Genomic DNA, 16,013 nt, shown 5'->3' on the forward strand with positions numbered 1-16,013 from the left:
TATACTAGGCAAGTCTCTACCACTGAGCTACATTGCCAGCCCCTATGAGGTTCTTTAACTTCAATAATTTTCCTTGTTCATTCCACCTCCCACTCCCCATTCACATTTAATTCATATCCTCAGCAGGATGAATACTTGCTTTACCTGTCTCCAACAAATATTAATAATATCGTCCTTCTGGGGGAAAAAAAGGTGGTGGAATCTCATGAAAATAGAAGGGAAAGAGTAATAGAGTAAAGGAAGGGGATAGGGGAGAGAGGAGGGAAGAGAGAGGGAAGATCCTAGGGAAGAGATCGACCAAATTTTGTTGTGTGCATGTATGAACATGTCACATGGATCCAGTGTGCATAATTATTATGCATCAATAAAAAGTTTTAAAATATACTGTCCTTCTAGACGGGCACATTGGCACATACCTGTAAGGCTAGAGGCTTGGGAGGCTGAGGCAGAAGGATCACAAGTTCAAAGCCAGCCTCAGCAACTTAGCAAGGCCCTGTCTCAAGATAAAAAATAAAAAGGGCTGGGGATGTGGCTTTGTGGTTAAATGCCTCTGGGTTCAATCCCCAGGACCAATAATAATAATAATACTGTCCTTCTTAGAATGGAAATTAAAAAACCCAAACCCCAAGACTGGAACAGATTGATTCTAAGTAAGCACAAACGCATGCTCCTCAAGTCCCAAGCTGCTGGGGAATAGAGACTCAGGGTGTCCACTTTGAAGTTCATTTAGGCAGTTTCGAGGCCCTAGAACAGGGTTTCTCAACCCTGGTACTACTGACATTATGTACCTGATAATTCTTTGTTTGGTGGCTGGCCTGTGTAGGATGTTTGGCAGTATCCAGAGTCTCTTCTGAGAGACCCCCTAGATTGTGAAAACCAAAAATGTCTCCAGACAATGTCAAAAGTTGAAAATTATTGCCCTAGGAGGAGTAGAGAGGGCAGGTGAAGGAGGTTAACTTAGGTCACAGGATGGACACTCTCTCCTCCCTTACCCTCCTCTATCAGAAAGGGACATTTTATTCTTCACAGGCACTTGGGCAAGTCTTTCTTCTCTCTGAGCTTCAGTTTTTTCATCTGTAAAATGGACTTGATGTTTGTAAGTTCTTTCCCCTTCTCTCACCATCTGACGTTCCTGGATCCTGTCCTGAGTACAGCAGGGAGCACCGCGGTGCCACTGAAGTTCTGGGAGTTGCCAGAGAGCAGGAAGGGTGGGAAAAAACAGATGGCAGGGATGGCGGGCAGAAGGCAGGAGCGTCATAGGGACAGGGAGAAGCTCGAGGCATTCCCGGACCCTCCGCTTCCAGGCACACTCCTTCAAGGCCTCATCAAACCTGGTGACCCCCAAACACCCTCCCTGTTCCCCAGGCCCCGCCCCCCACCGACCCCATCGCACTGGCCCCGCCCCGTCGCCGTGGCCCCTCCCACCCGCCATAGGCTCCGCCCTCAGCAGGCCCCGCCTCCCTCTTCGCCTCCCGCCAGCCCGGGCTCTGGCTTTGCACCCGGCGGCGTCTGAGAACGGTGGCGGGTGCTGAGCCGGCAGCGCAGGCGGGCGGAGCGGAGCTGCCTGGCTCGGCGGCGGGCGATGCCCCCGTGAGCCTCTCTCGTCTCCCCTCCCCGCCCCGCGTCCCTACCCTCTCAAAGTCCGCGCCCGCCTGGGGCCGGGCCGCGCCTACCGCCGGGTCCGCGGGGCGGGGTCCGGGGGAACACCTGCCCCGCCTTGCGGAGCTGCCTGGGCCTGCGGAGCCCCCTCCCTGTCTGGACTCCGGCCCCACCTCGGGGTAAGTCAGTAGGCCCTGCTCGCCTGGGAGTGGACGTGGGGAGGGGGCTGCGATCTGGGAGACCACGAGGGTGGGGGTTCTGGCGGTGAAGCGCAACGTAGGCTTGTGAGTGTGCCGGGTTTGGGGGGCGGGGGCCCAGGGATGAGCAGAGCGAGTGTGATGGCTCTGGGGCGGGGGCTGAGGTATGAGAAGGGGACGTGGGGTGATTGAGGAAGCCTGGAAAATGGGGTAGGGGGCTCCAGAGTCTTGGGTTCTTTGCTGAAGCTCAGAGTACCTGGAGCCCTTGGTGTTCAACAGCATTGCCTCGCTTGGCATTTTTGGAAAGTGCTTAAAATCCCTCTTGGAAAGGGAACTGGAAGGCAGCCTGCCTTTCTCCCTCCTGCCTGTGCCCTGGTTGGGAAGCGGCCACTTTTTCTTCCAAACGTGACACCATTGTGGTGCCCATAGGACCCCGCTCCTGCCATCCCATGAAAGAAGGGGTGGTGCTCACTCCAGTCTCAGGTGGGAAGAGGGGCATCTGGGAAGCTGGGAAAGACAGTTGGCCAGTAGCCTGGTGGGGAGCCAGGGCTCAGGGAGGCTTGACAAGACCCTTGGTGGGCAACTTGGATCTCCTTTTGGTTTCAGGAAGGATATCTCCTTGGTTGGCCTCCTGGCTGCCTGGACCCCATGCCCCCATCACCTTCTCTAGACAACTGAGTCCTGAGGAGTGAGTTTCTTCCTAGGGTTCTAGGCCTGGAAACTCAGGAAGGACTTATAATAACTCTTGTGATCCTGGCCTGAGGTGGGCAATGCCATACCTAAGGGCAGAGAACAAGGGACACTGGCTGGCACTGCCACCTGAGGGCTGTTTGAATGTGGCTCTTCAGGGTTTGGGAACCTGGGTGAATATCAGTGCCCATCCTTAGCCCCAGACACATTCTCTGGGTGTGGAGAAGGCTGCTACCCCTTTGGCCTCATCCTACCCAAGATGACTTCTCAGGTCTGAGGTTCTTGGGTTTGGGTTCTGAATGGTGGGGGGAGGGTCTTTCTGGGTTGGGTTTGGTCACCAAGGGGTTAACAAACCATCCCCATAGTTGCTGCCAGCCACCAATTAGTCTATAATCACACAGCTGCCAATATCCCTAGGGGCAAGTGGGCAGCCTAGTGGGCATTCTCTGGTTGGGCAGGGGCCTTCTGGGAAGGGAACCCATATAACCTGGGTTTAAACCAATCACCAAGTCTTTTGGAGTTTGCTTAGGGCCCACACACCCATTCCTTGCCCTCAGTATGCAACTGCCTGGCTTAAGGGACTTTTTGGGATTCTACACTTACCTGACCCTTTGCAGAGTATGAAACCCAGAGTTGGTTAAACTTGGCTTCAAACACAGGCTCTGCCACTTTCTGTGTGATATTAAAGAAATCACTTCCCCTCTCTCAGCCTCTTTCAATACAACAGACCCACCTACTCAGAAGAGTAAATGAAATGGTGGATTTAGGTCTTAGCCCAGTGTCTGGCCTGTAGGACAGCTCAGTAGATAATTGCTGAACTCACGAGCAAGCCCTTTGCCAAGCACTTGCTGGGGCAGGTGTTCAAGAGCCAGGTGCTGACGACTCAGCAGGGGCCATGCTCTCTTCCCTGAGGACATGTGGTTTGTGTCACTGTCTTAACTGTTTTCAGTCCCTCCTTGCTCACCAACGCTTCTGGTCTCTGGACATACGTTAATTGAATTTACTCTGCAGAGCCCAGGCCTGAGGCTGCTATTCTCTGGGCTCCTCCTCTGCTTGCCCAGGTGCTGGGCTCTGAGGGGTCTCTCACAGTTCTGGGTGATGTCTGCAGCAGTAATAGCAGCTGGCCCTTTAAGGAAGCAAGAAAACAATTATCCGGTCTGGGCATTGCATCAGCTGGAGCCTGGAGGGTCCCTGGGGAAGGAGGGGCACGCTGGTGGTTGATTTCATTAGTGCCATGTGAGAACTCTCACCTGAGTCTGCCCCACTCCCCAGCCACAGCGTTCTCCCCCAGGCAACAGTGGCCCCAGGGTCTGTCCCACCCCATGAAGCCCCACCTTAGAGACTCTGTGCACACCCACCCAAGTCATGGGCCCTGGCAGAGGGGGTGTAGGGAAGCCTCTCTTGCACTGGTCTTTTGCTGACTAGCAGTCTTCCCTGCTTGCATTCTGCTGACTTGGGGTACAGGGTGCATCTTCCGTACTGGCATTTCGCTGACAGTGGGGTGGGTACCTCCCCCATTAGTATTTGGCTGACCTAGGGGTGTTCTTCCCACACTGGCATTTTACTGATGCTCAGGAGGGGCGACTTCAGCACTGGCCCCTTGCGGGTAGAGGGACTGTCTCCCACACTGGTAGACTGCTGTCCTGACAGAGGAACTTCGTGGGCTGGGGTTTGTGGACTGAGGGCGTGGGTTAGAAATTGCTCTCTGGGTGGGGGTGAGCTGGCTGGCAGTGGTGAGTCACAGAGGGGTGTGTAGTCTGGGGAAGAGAAGAGACAAGGTACTTGAGCATCAGAAAGAGCAGGGTTCAAGTCCTCTGTCCTCCATTTGCAACCTGTTACCAATTCACACAGTGGCCTCAACTCTTGAGCCTCCATCTCCTCTGGAAAGTAGGAATAATTTGTACCCATACTGGCTCACCCCATCTGGAAAGTGGTGAGAGGATTCGATGAGTAACTGGTTGTGCAGGACCCAACCCAGGCCTGGCAGTGGAAGGCACCTACTCTATAATGGTGGTTCTTTTTCCTTTGCAAGTTTGGGTTCTTTACACATTGAGCCCAAGATACCCGGACAAGGAAAGGAAGGTCATGGAGGAGGGTTGAGAAGATAGAGTGCAAGGCCCACCTGCCTCCATTGCAGGAAGATGCATTCAGTTCACCGTGTGCTGAGGATGTACCAAGCTCTGTGAGCCCAGTGGCCCCTGCCCTCCTGGAGCCAACATTCTAGTAGGGTCATGACCCCCAGCAGGTAATTACACACATGTGACAAGTGTTGAAACAGGGACTCAGGAAGGCTCCGGAACCTATTACTGGAGGTGACAGGTTCTCTTCCTTTCTGGGGCCTGGGAAGGGCTCCTGGAGAGGGTTACAGCTTAGTCGAGGCATGAAAGATGCCAAGGAATTGAGGAGGTAAAGAAGCAAGGAGAAGGGAGGGAACAGTATGTCTGGGGACCTGGTAAAGGTGTCAGCAGGCCTGGGATGAGGGGCGAGGGAGGGTGTAGGCAGGCCTGGGGATAGCCAGGCCCGACCTCCCTGGTCTAGGAGGGTACTAGAGACTTGGGGATTTGTCCTATGGCCAGTGGCAGTCCTTAAAGGGTTTTAAGCAGAGTGGGTGGGGTCAGAGTGTGGGCTGGATGTGTGGCCCACAGGCTGAGCTTCTCGTAAGAGACTGTTCCCCTTCTGTTTCTTCCTTGTGCAGCAGCAGCCTTGGCACCTAGGGAGTGGTTGTTTATGTGGGTTGCCTCAGGAGGGAGGAGGCCAGTCCTAGTCCCTCAAGCTCCCTCTCTCTGGGCTGAGCAGCATCTCAGCCTTGTTGACAAAGTTTCAGCCCTTGGGGCCAGGTTTTCCCAACCTCCAGGGGGAACCAGAAGGGCAAGAGAAAGGGCTTTGGCCCCAGACTGGCCTGTGTTCACATCCCAGCTCAGCAGTCCATGAGCAAGGCACACCCTGTCTCTGAACATCAATGTTCTCAACCATAAGATGGAGTTGATATTAATCTCTCTATGGGAAGGATAAGGCGAAATTCTAGATGGAAATCATAAAGCCCTATCTCAGTGTCTGCTGTCATTTTTACTCTATTGCATGGGGGCTGGCACCTACCCTGGACCATGCCCAGAGCTGGCTGGGGGTTGGAGGCAGGTTGGATTTCAAGAGTCCAGAGTCTGAAAACAGAAGGGAGATTTTTGGAGTAGAGGAAGGGGATTGAGGGGGAGGAAGAAGAAACGGGAAAAGTGAGAACTTTGGATGAAACTGACCAAATTAGGTTATGTACTCAGATGAATATACCACAGTGAATTCCACCTTTTTGTGTATCTGTAAACTACCCATCAAAGCATCAATAAATAAGTAGAAGGAAGATCAGTAGGGTAGAGGAAGGGACAGTCAGAAGGAGGAGAAAGGGAAAGTGGAAGGACTGGGGATTGCAGTGCAGCAAAATAGATTTCATGCATGTATGAATATGTCAAAACGAACCCCACTATTATGTGTAACTATAATGCACTAATAAAAACATTTAAAGGATCTGGGATTGCAACTCAGTGGCAGAGTGCTTGCCTAGCATGTGTGAAGCACTGGATTCGATCTTTAGCATCACATAAAAATAAATAAAATAAAGGCATTCTGTTCATCTACAACAACAAAAAAAATTTAAAAAAAAAACATTTTAAAAAAAGAGTCTATGGTCACACTGGTCTCTGAAGTACCCCCCACACTTGATTTAATTTTCTGCTGTCACCATCTTGAACATAATTTTGAACAAGGGTCTTGCACTTTGATTTAGCACTGGACCCTGTGTATTATATAGTCCACAAGTTGAGGAAGGATAGGAAGAGACAGAGAGAGACACAGACCTAGAAATAGTTCCCAAGTGGAGGACAGGAAAGGTGGAGGGCATGACTAATTGCCTGAAGGTGGGTGGGATGTTAATCATAGTAACATTTATTTAGTGCTTACTGTGTGCTGGTGCTCTGCTAGCACTTTGCATGCTCATTTTCAAGCAGCCCTCCTGTGAGGAGGGTATGATTATCATTTCCATGGTACAGATGAGGAAACTGAAGTTATTTGACTGAAATCTGCCACACAGTTGTCAAGTGACTCAGCTGCTGAGATAATGCCTGGACCAGGGAAGTTTTCACCTCAGAGAAGGAACTGCAGAGTAGGGTCTAAACAAGAACTTGGCTTTGCTCAGGGGAAGAAGGTGCAGAGGAGATGGAGGGTGTTCTCAGGTGAGAATATCTGTGCAGGGATGGGGGCGGTGGTGCTGCTTGGCCAAGAATAGGAGCTAAAGCCAGGACACCAGGGTTGAGATAAGTAACCTTGGGATTTCATAGTTCTGATTTTCCAAACTCAGAGCCCCAGGTCCTGCTGCTATTATGGCTCTTCAGAGCTGCCGACCCCTTTTAACCACATTGCCCCTTTCTTTGCTACCCCCCATCCCCACCCCTGCCAATCATCTGACTGTAATGATGTCTTCTAGATTCAGGACCTGCAGGTCTAACTGCTTCCTGGGCACAGACAGTAGGGCCTCATGTCCCCAGCTCCACCACTTGCACCTGCTTTGCTTCCAGGGTCCCCATCTCATATCTGGCACCATCATCCACCCACTTGCTCAAGCTGGAAGCTAGAAATTCTCCTGGACGCCTCCCTTTCTTCGCCCCCACACCCCATAGCCAAGCCTCAGCAAGTCCTGTTAGTTTGCCTGCATACCTGTCCGATCTGTGGACCCTCTTCCTGCCCATGGCCCCCTCCAGACCACCATTGTCTTTCATCTGGACGTTGGCAACAGCCTCATATTTGGACTCCTTACCTTTCTGTTCCTGCCCCACTTAATTTTATTTTTCACTCTGTAGCCAGAGCGATCTTCTAAAGATAAATGTTTGATTGTGTCATTTCCCTGCTTAAGACTTCTAGGACTTAGAATAAAATCCAGACTCAGTGACGCAGTCTCCACAGCCCTGTGTGATCTGGCCCTTGTCTGCCTTTTTGTAACATCTTCTACCATCCTCCCTCTCCCTCAACCTCTTGAGTTGCCCACATGTTGTCCCCGATCCTGGAATGTAGGCCCACTCCTGGGGCCATTCTGACTCCCACTTATCCTTCACAGGGACACTAGCTCTAGTGCCATTTTTTCAGCAAAGCCTAAAAACCAGGAACTAAAATCTGCCCACCTCCACAGAATCTTGGACTTCTTCGTGACACTCAGCACACTCAAATTTCTCTTTCATCATCCCTCTCTCTTGCTAGCCTGTATATTCTATGGGTCAGAACTCCCATGTTGTGTGGCCCAGTATGTAATAGGTACACAATGAGTTGGTTGGTGAATGAAAGAGCAAATGAGCATCCTAAGTGGCCTTTCTGCTCTTAGGCCTGCCTTTTCTAGTCCTTTCTCCATACAGCCCAGAGTCATCTTCCCAAAACACAGAACTGACCCTGTCACCCCCTGCTACTTAAAATACTTCAATAGCTCCCCATTGCTGACAGGAAAAGGCCTCTGCTTCTTATCATGATATTCAAAGCTCTTTATGATCTGTGCCTGACTCCCTGTCCAGCCGCATCTCCCATGCTCCTGTAGCACGCTTTGAACACCTGGCCGTTTCTGCAGCATGCCAGGCTGTTGTGTGCCTCCGCGCACCTGCACTTGGTGTTCCCTGTGCTCATAGTGCCTCCCCACCCCTACTTTATCTCCACGGAGAATGTCCTTCACTCTTTAATCAGCTCAGCAAAGCCTGTGTGGAACACTTTACCCCTCCTGGACAGTTAGTCCACCCTCCCTCTGCCACATTTGTGCAGAACCTAAACCTTTTACTCACTCTCCCCACTAAACTGGATTCCTTCACTGCAGGCAGTTACTGGTTTTTTTCCTTATTATTATTATTCGTCTTTTCATCTATCTAGCTCCCAGCTTATCTCCTGTCCTTTTTTTTTTTAAGTGTTTCTGGGGATTGAACCCATGGGTGCTCTAACTCACTGAGGTATATTCTTGTTCTTGAGGCAGGGTCTTGCTAAGTTGCTCAAACTTGCCCCAGACTTGTGATCCTCCTGCTTCACCCTCCCAAGTAGCTAGAATTACACGGAATTGCATGTGTCATACATATCTCCTGTCTTAATTAGGTCTCCGGTTATGTTCAGAAATCCACATGAGCCAGCTTCAGTAATAAGGAAGGGTTTTTTATGAGGACACATGGAATTTCTGGAAATTGAGGGGAAGGAAAAGTGTTAGACTTGGGAAAGTGGAACCTGGAAGGCCAGGAGAATGTGAATCAATTGTTTTCTTCACTGTAAGAAATGACTGTCTTTGCCTTTCTCCCCACAGACCAGACTTCTCTGCTTTTCCAGGCACTAAGCTACCCATAGTTCCTGTATAGTGTCACTCAGTTCCAGCCATATTCAGAGACAGAACCCAGGACTTGGGAGATCCAATCCTAGGGGAGGATCTGATTGACTTTGAGGGGTCATGTACCTACTCTGGGCAAATCAATTGCAGCCTGCTGGAAAGGATCATGAAGTCAGACATGATGCCCACTTCAGAGAAAGTGTGTTCTTAGCTGGATGAGTACTTTAAAAGACATCTGCTGGGACCCTTAGAGTGCCAGGGCGTTCAGGCAGTCCGGCCTGAGCCCCAGGCTTCCTTGTGGGCAGCATTTGGAGAAAAGGAACCTGGAATTATGACTTAAAGGGGGCTCTTTTTCCTGGGATCAGTGGCTAGGCTCTGAAGAACCTGTGACATGTATTTCAGAGGCCTGAGCAGAGAGAAAGGGAGATGAGACCCTAAACATCCTCGCTTCTCTTTGGAGTAGGGAGAGAGGGAAGGGGATGGTGTGAGCAGTCAGAGCCATTTCCCTACCAAAACCTTATCATCCTCTAAGACTTAACTCATTTCCTTTCCTCAAAGAAGAATTATACTAAGCCCATCCCTCTCCCCCAGTCATTCTTTGCCTATCTTGATTCTGTTCTTTGTACTTTCCTAGTAACAACCATTTTTTGAGTACTTACTTTGTGCCAGACACTATGCACATGCATTATTCATCTGATCCTCACTTCCTTTGAAATGGGTATTATTACTGTCCCCATTTTATAGACAAAGAAACTAAGGTTCTGACAGGTAGAATTTATGGACTAGGGTACACAGCAGTGTGACTCCAGAGTAAAAACTCTTAATCCCAGCTACTTATTCACTTGTTTGTTTACCCTTTGGGATTGTGGGGGCCTTAAAGATACCAGGTTACCATCCTCCCTCTTTCCCTACTGCCCACCATAGGACCAGCCCAGAGCAAAGGCTCCTGACCGTAGGACAGGTGGATGCAAGTAAAGTTGAAAAGGCTCAGGGTAGGAGGTAAATCTTCTTGTGACTCTGCCCTGTTTGTCAGTGTGACTGGTGACTGTGGACAAGTTCAACTCTAGCAAATCTGAGCTTGTCCCAGGGAGAAAGTGTCATTGTCATTGCTTGTGTATCTTTTACAACTTTCCAACACTTGTTAGCTTTCCTTTTGAACAGAGAAATCTCAGAATATGGTTGGCAACTCCATGTAGCTAAAATTTGTAAATATAACTTTGTTTTTTACTGCATTTGTTTTGCTGTCATTGTATATTTATTAAAAGCGATATTGGCTTTCTGCTTATAGTAGTAACACCAAGTTTCTATTTAAAATTGATGCATTTAAGTTAAAAGTGTTGATTAAAAAATAAATAATGTGCATTACAGTAGTATATGGGTCTGTCAGAAACTGTTGAGGTGGTTGGTATACAGTGTTATAGGATAATGTAAAATTGGGAAGTGACATGGAATTGTAAGATGTGGACCACTGGCCTATCCTTGAAAATTTCCCCTCTACCTACCTGATAAATTTGAGGGTCTCTCCTTACTATGCTGGCCTGCTCCCCTCTGTTCACTTTGTGCCCTGGCTTGTGTTTCTTTTGCACAATCCTGCAGTGATCATCCTGCAAACAGGCATTTGTGCCAACATCCCTACAACCTGCTTGAGAGGGGGGCTCTTGGAGTTGGGGTGTCTGGGTGGAGTCAGATGCCCCCTCATCTTTGAGGCCATAATTTGAGACATCTTGTGGCAAGCAAGAGCTGCAGACCCATAGTTCTGGTCCAGGTACACAATGCCTGCCTCTGAGCTTCCTAGAGACCTGGAGTCTCAGGGAGCAGGGAGGCTCTGGGGGCCTCAGGTAAAGGTGAGGCAGTCCCTGGAGCTTCATGCCCCAGAGTTTAGGGCTGAAGGATAGCATATCCAAGAGGCTATGGGACTCTCGAAGGTCCCTGGATCCTCTGCTTTACCCACCTCGTTGTGCTGCTGACTGCCTGTCCCTGGGGACTAAGCAGCAGATCCCAGGAGGCCTCAGAGAACACAGTGGATTTCTCTACAGGGCCCAAGATCAGGGTCACAGCAGAGAGGGCAGCTAGAAGGTAGGGAGTCCTGCCTACTCCCTGTCCTTTCCCATGTTCACTGGGAGTGTGGCCTGGGCACCATGGGGGTGGTGGGCCTGGGCAGCGTGTGGGGGGGTGCTTTTGCATTGATGGTGAATGAGGGTCTTAGTGAAGGCACATTGTGTGTGTGTCTGTGGTGAGTGGATCCTCACGTGATATATCTAAGGTTCTTTGTGAGGGAGTTTTCATGCAGCATGTGAATTTGTGAGTGCGCGTCAGGGGATCTCAAGTGTCTGTGTGTGATGTGTGTGTGGGTCTGTGGTCACTTCATCTCCATGTAACTCATGTCTGTGACGCATGTGTGCCTCGAATGCTAGGTGTGGTGTGTGCTTGTTGTTTTGAGTATGTTGTTGTCTTTGTACAGCTGTGTGTCTGGGTGGCCAAGTAAAGATATGCGGCATGCCTGGAAGGGGCAGGGGGGGAGGTGCTGGCTGGGAGTGGGGAGGGGTGGGGGGCAGTGTTGGCCCAGCCAGGGCTGTGTCTGTGCTGGGTTCCAGAGGAGGGTCCCCAGGGTGGGCAGCGGGCACAGCGGCGCCTTCCGGCTTGGCGCGGACCTAGTAACAGGAGCCCCTTCCCCCCATGAAATATTGATCTGCTCTTGGGCAGCCCAGCCAGGGGAGGGGCAGCCCAGAGTGAGCACCGGCCGCTGTCCTTGGTGCTGCCGCCTCTGCCCCTGTTGGGGCGTCAGTGTTCAGAGGAGGACCCACCGGGATGAGGGAGACATTGCCCCACCCACCAGCACTCTCAATGGAGGGCTCCCACTCTCAGGATGAACTGTCTGTCCCCAAGTTTGTGGGTCAATTCTCTCATTCCATCTAAGAAGGGGAGCAGAGGAACCAAATGGGTATCTTATTGGGATCCAATATCCCTCAGGGCTAGAGTGACCATATAACTGGTTTGCCTGGGGCATTCCTAATGTACACATTTGCCTGTGGTCCTGATGTGATTGTTAGTAGTGTCCCAGCTCACTTGGTCTCAGTTGGATGATAAATTATGTGCTCACCAACAATAAGGCTTTGATCCACAGACCTGTTCCCTGAGGTCTCTGCTTGACCTTGGATGTTCTGTAGCCAGGAGCCTAATCACACAATTTGCATGCACGTGTATGTTGTGGGGGGTTGCCTTTCTCCAGTGCTAGGGCTGAGCTGGAATAAGTGCTAGAGAGCCCTAAGGCCCTTGGGATCCTGCTGCAGCGCAGACCCTCTCTTAGGAATCCAGCCCCCTTCTCTACCAGTCTTACTTTCTATTTAAACTGTGCTTCTTCTCAGGTCTGGGCTTCCCCTACCCCTTAGAACGGGCATCAGGGTGCACTCCACCTCTTCTGGATCCAGGGCAGGCCTTTCTTTGGTCTCAGCATAATGGTTTTGTAGGGTGCCAGATTGGCCATCTATATACTCCTGGCACCTCCTCTGAGTTCTCCTACTTTGAACCATTGATTCTCCCTCCTTTCATTGTTCTGTCTGACTGTGGGTATCATCTCTCACACCTTCTTCACCTGTACTCTCTTCTGGGCATTCCCTTCTTTTGCATACCCTACTTTTCCCTCTGGGAACACACCTGACTCCTGCCCACTCATTTAGCTCTCCTGAGCTCAGTGGATTTGCTTACCTGCCCAACACCTTAATGGAGAAGCTGCAGTATTATCTCAGACTAAAATGAAGATTTATCTTCCCCTTAAGCCAGGTTTGTCCTAGGGGTTCACAGGCTCTGCCACTGGCACCTCAAGCCCCATTCTTCCTATAAATCACCGGGGATCGCATTTGCTGCCTCTCTCCAACTTTAGGCAGTCCCCTCACCCCACCCATAACCCCTGGCCTTGCTCACACATGCGAATCAGAAGCAGCGCAGCCTTCCTGCTTGCCTGGGTGTAGCAACCCTCCCTGCTGTCAGCTGCTTCTGATTCTGCACCTCAGTGTCAGATTGATCTCCTAAAACATTACATTTAAATTTTGTCATATTTCACTCCTACAGGATTAAGCCACTTTCCTTAGTACATTCAGGGCCCTTCATTGGCTGCTCCCAGCCTCCTTTTCCAGCCCCCTCTTCCACAGTTGTAGTTACCTCCTGCTCTAACTGCACAGCTCCACTCACCAGCCTCTGAGCATACTGTTTGCTCTTGGGATCGTCCTAGTAATTGCCACTGCTTTCCTTAGAGTCCCCTCTGCCTTGCCAAATCTCACCTGTCTTTTGAGGTGCTCCACAGCTCACATCTTAATGATGTCTTCCCTGCCTCTCCTTCTCTGAAGAGTTTGCTCCTGCAGGATAATCAGAATATTTTATCTTTACCCCTCAATGCCTTGGGTGGTCCAGCAGCCTGGCCATCACCTGGGAACTTGTGAGAAATGTAGGCTATTAGGCTCTACCTGTGACCCATAGTCAGATTTCGTGTTTCAGCAAGATCCCTGGGTGATTCATGTGTACATTTCAGTTTGGGAAGCACTGACCAGTGTTCTTTGAGACAGGATTTCCTTTCTATTTGGGCATGGCCTTTGGCCACGGTGGGTGGTCTTCTCAGGTGCCAAGTTTAGCAGCCCATCAGGTGACAGGTGCCATGTCTGGCCAGATCCCAAAAGCTGCGGAAGGGGGTAAGTGGTAGAGATGGCTGAGAAGGATGTGTACTCTGCCAGGACCCTTCCCACAAGGGATCTATAGCCTGAACGACCCCAGAGCTTAAGCTCATAAAACTGACTCCAGAAAGCACTCTTGCAACATGAAGAAGAATCAATTAATCAATAAAAAGCAGTTATTAAGCATATAGTAGAACTTTTCTCTGTTCAGAAAACATGCATTGGTGGAATTGTCTGTTATTTTAGTGTATGTTTTGAAAAGAAAAATATTTGTTGCTTTTTCTTTATTACAGCATTAATAGTTTCTAAAGTAGTAACTTTAAAAAAATGCCACATGAAGAAAGTAAAAATGACTCACAATTCTACTACCCAACCATAAATTCTATTAATTTAATGTTTATGATTTTCATTGGTTCACTTAACAATATTTACAGTCCTGCTATGCTGCAGACCTCTGCCAGGTACCAGGGATTTGGGGTGAGGAAGACAGGATGGTTCCTATTTTTAAGCAGCTCACAGCCAGGGGGTTGGGTGTGGGAGACAGGCACTGAGCAAGTTAGAAACAGCAGCATCTTCATTTCTAGGGCTGCTGTAACAAAGCACCACAAGCTGGGTGGCTTAAAACAACAGAAATTTATTCTCTCACAGTTCTGGAGGCTGGAAGACTGAAATCAAGGCATCAGCAGGTTTGTTTCTTTTTGAGGGCTGTGAGGGAGAATCTGTTCCAGGCTTCTCCCATTACTTCTGGTGACAGCTGGTAATCCTTGGCATTCCTTGGCTTGTTGACGCATCACTCTAATCTCTGCCTCTGTGGTCACATGGCTTTCTCCTGTGTCCCTGTCTCATGGCACTGCTTCCTGTAAGGACACTAGTTGGATTAGGGATGAACCCTATTCTAAATGACCTCAGTTAATCACATCTGCAATGACCCTATTTTTAAACAAGGACACATTCTGAGTACTGGGACCTCAACATTTTGTTGGGGTTAGAGACACAATTCAACCCATAACATGCAAGGACAACACAGATTTCTGGAGAATGACTGATCTTGCCTGGGAAAACTGTCCTAGGAAATGACCTTCAATTGGGACCAAGTGAAGAACAGGGTTTAAGCTGGCAAGGGAAGAGGGAAAGACCAGTATGGGGTCCTCCAAGCACAGGGACCCTGCTGGGAAGAGCATTCCAGGCAGACAGGAGACAAAGGGGCACTTTTGAGGAATGAAAAGGAGCAAGTGTGGCTTGAATATGGGACAGGGGTCAGAGGCCCAGAGGAGGTGAGACCTGGGAGAGGAAATCAGGGTCAGGGTCACAGTGGGCCTTGATAAGGGCTGCCTTCTTTATCCTGAAGGAAACGAGGAGCTATGGCAAACTGTCAAACACGAGTGATTCATCCTGCTTTATAGGCTGCCTCCTCCCGAACCTGAGTGCTCAGAAGCCTGTAGTATTCCTCTAAGTTCTGAAGGAGGACTTATAGCCATGTCCTTAGGAGCCTTCTGGCTGTGAAGGCATATGGCAGCTCTGTCCAGAGATGGAGACATGGCCTTCCCCCAGCAGCCCCTGGTCAGGGGGTGGGAGATTCACTTGCCTTCAGAAACCTTGCTCTGAACAAGAGACAGGACTCTCAGCCTTGCCCATTGGTCTGCTGAGTCCTCTGAGTCTGGGGACAGAGGGTGAGACCAGATCACTCCACCCCACGCATTGTGGGAGGTCTGTGACTGAGAACGTATCCAGGGCCCATGTGGCTTCCTGAAGTCAGAGGCCTGAGTGCTGGTAGAAGCCAGGTTCTTGCAGAGGCGGTGTCTTCAGCACCCTGCTTCCCTCCAGGGATGCCTAGAGCCTACCCGGTGCTCAACCCATCCCTTGCCATACCTGCAGAGGGCCATCCCTTTCCTGTGTGTGATGGAGAGGGCCCATCATGCCCAAAGCTGCCATCCCTGCCTTGCCTGGGCTGGGTGGGCCAGCCTGGGTGGAGGAGAAGTGGGTCAGCTTGTAGCCATGGTGACAGCAGCTGCTCCCTGCCAGCCTTCTCATCTCTTCACCGCAAACCTCACCGAAGAGCTCCTTTGTCCGGTCTGGCAGGGATGGGGGCCAGGAGGATGGGATTGGGGGCTGGATTATGTATGAGTGCGTTTATGTTCAAGCTCACATAAGCGTCTGCTTAGAGCCAGTGTGTGTGCCTCGGCCCAGAGAGCCCACAGCCTGGGGTAAGACACCTCCTGCTTCCCTGCCACTGGTCAGGGGGTGGGAGATTCACTTGCCTTCAGGAACCTTGAAGTGATGGAGTTCTTCTCGCCCCTCTGGCTGGGTAGGGACCAGGGGAAGGATGTGAGTGTGTGTTATGCCTGAGTGCGTGTGCAGGAGCGTACACACACGAGTCTGAGACTGTCATGGTGGCTGCTTCTCTGTGCCTTTGGGTGAGCATCTCGATGAGGTGTGTGAATATCTGTGAACACACGTGATTGCATCTTTATGTGTGTATCTTCTGTGTGGGTTTGTATTGTGTGTGGTCACCCATTTGAAATTCATTGATGTGTG

At 50.4% G+C, this 16,013-nt stretch overlaps 1 protein-coding gene across 2 annotated transcripts in view; it reads left to right on the forward strand.

Annotated features, from left to right (window-relative positions):
- Positions 1–1,506: 1,506 nt before the first annotated feature.
- Positions 1,507–16,013, forward strand: part of Rims3 (regulating synaptic membrane exocytosis 3) — a 40,071-nt gene continuing 25,564 nt past the window's right edge. For both annotated transcript variants that reach the window (XM_047528956.1, XM_047528966.1), the window contains exon 1: positions 1,507–1,778. The gene's annotated coding sequence lies outside the window, so the exon portion shown is untranslated. The remainder of the gene's footprint in view (positions 1,779–16,013) is intronic.

The sequence above is a fragment of the Sciurus carolinensis genome, chromosome 1 (assembly GCF_902686445.1).
Source record: "Sciurus carolinensis chromosome 1, mSciCar1.2, whole genome shotgun sequence".
NCBI lineage: Eukaryota > Metazoa > Chordata > Mammalia > Rodentia > Sciuridae > Sciurus > Sciurus carolinensis.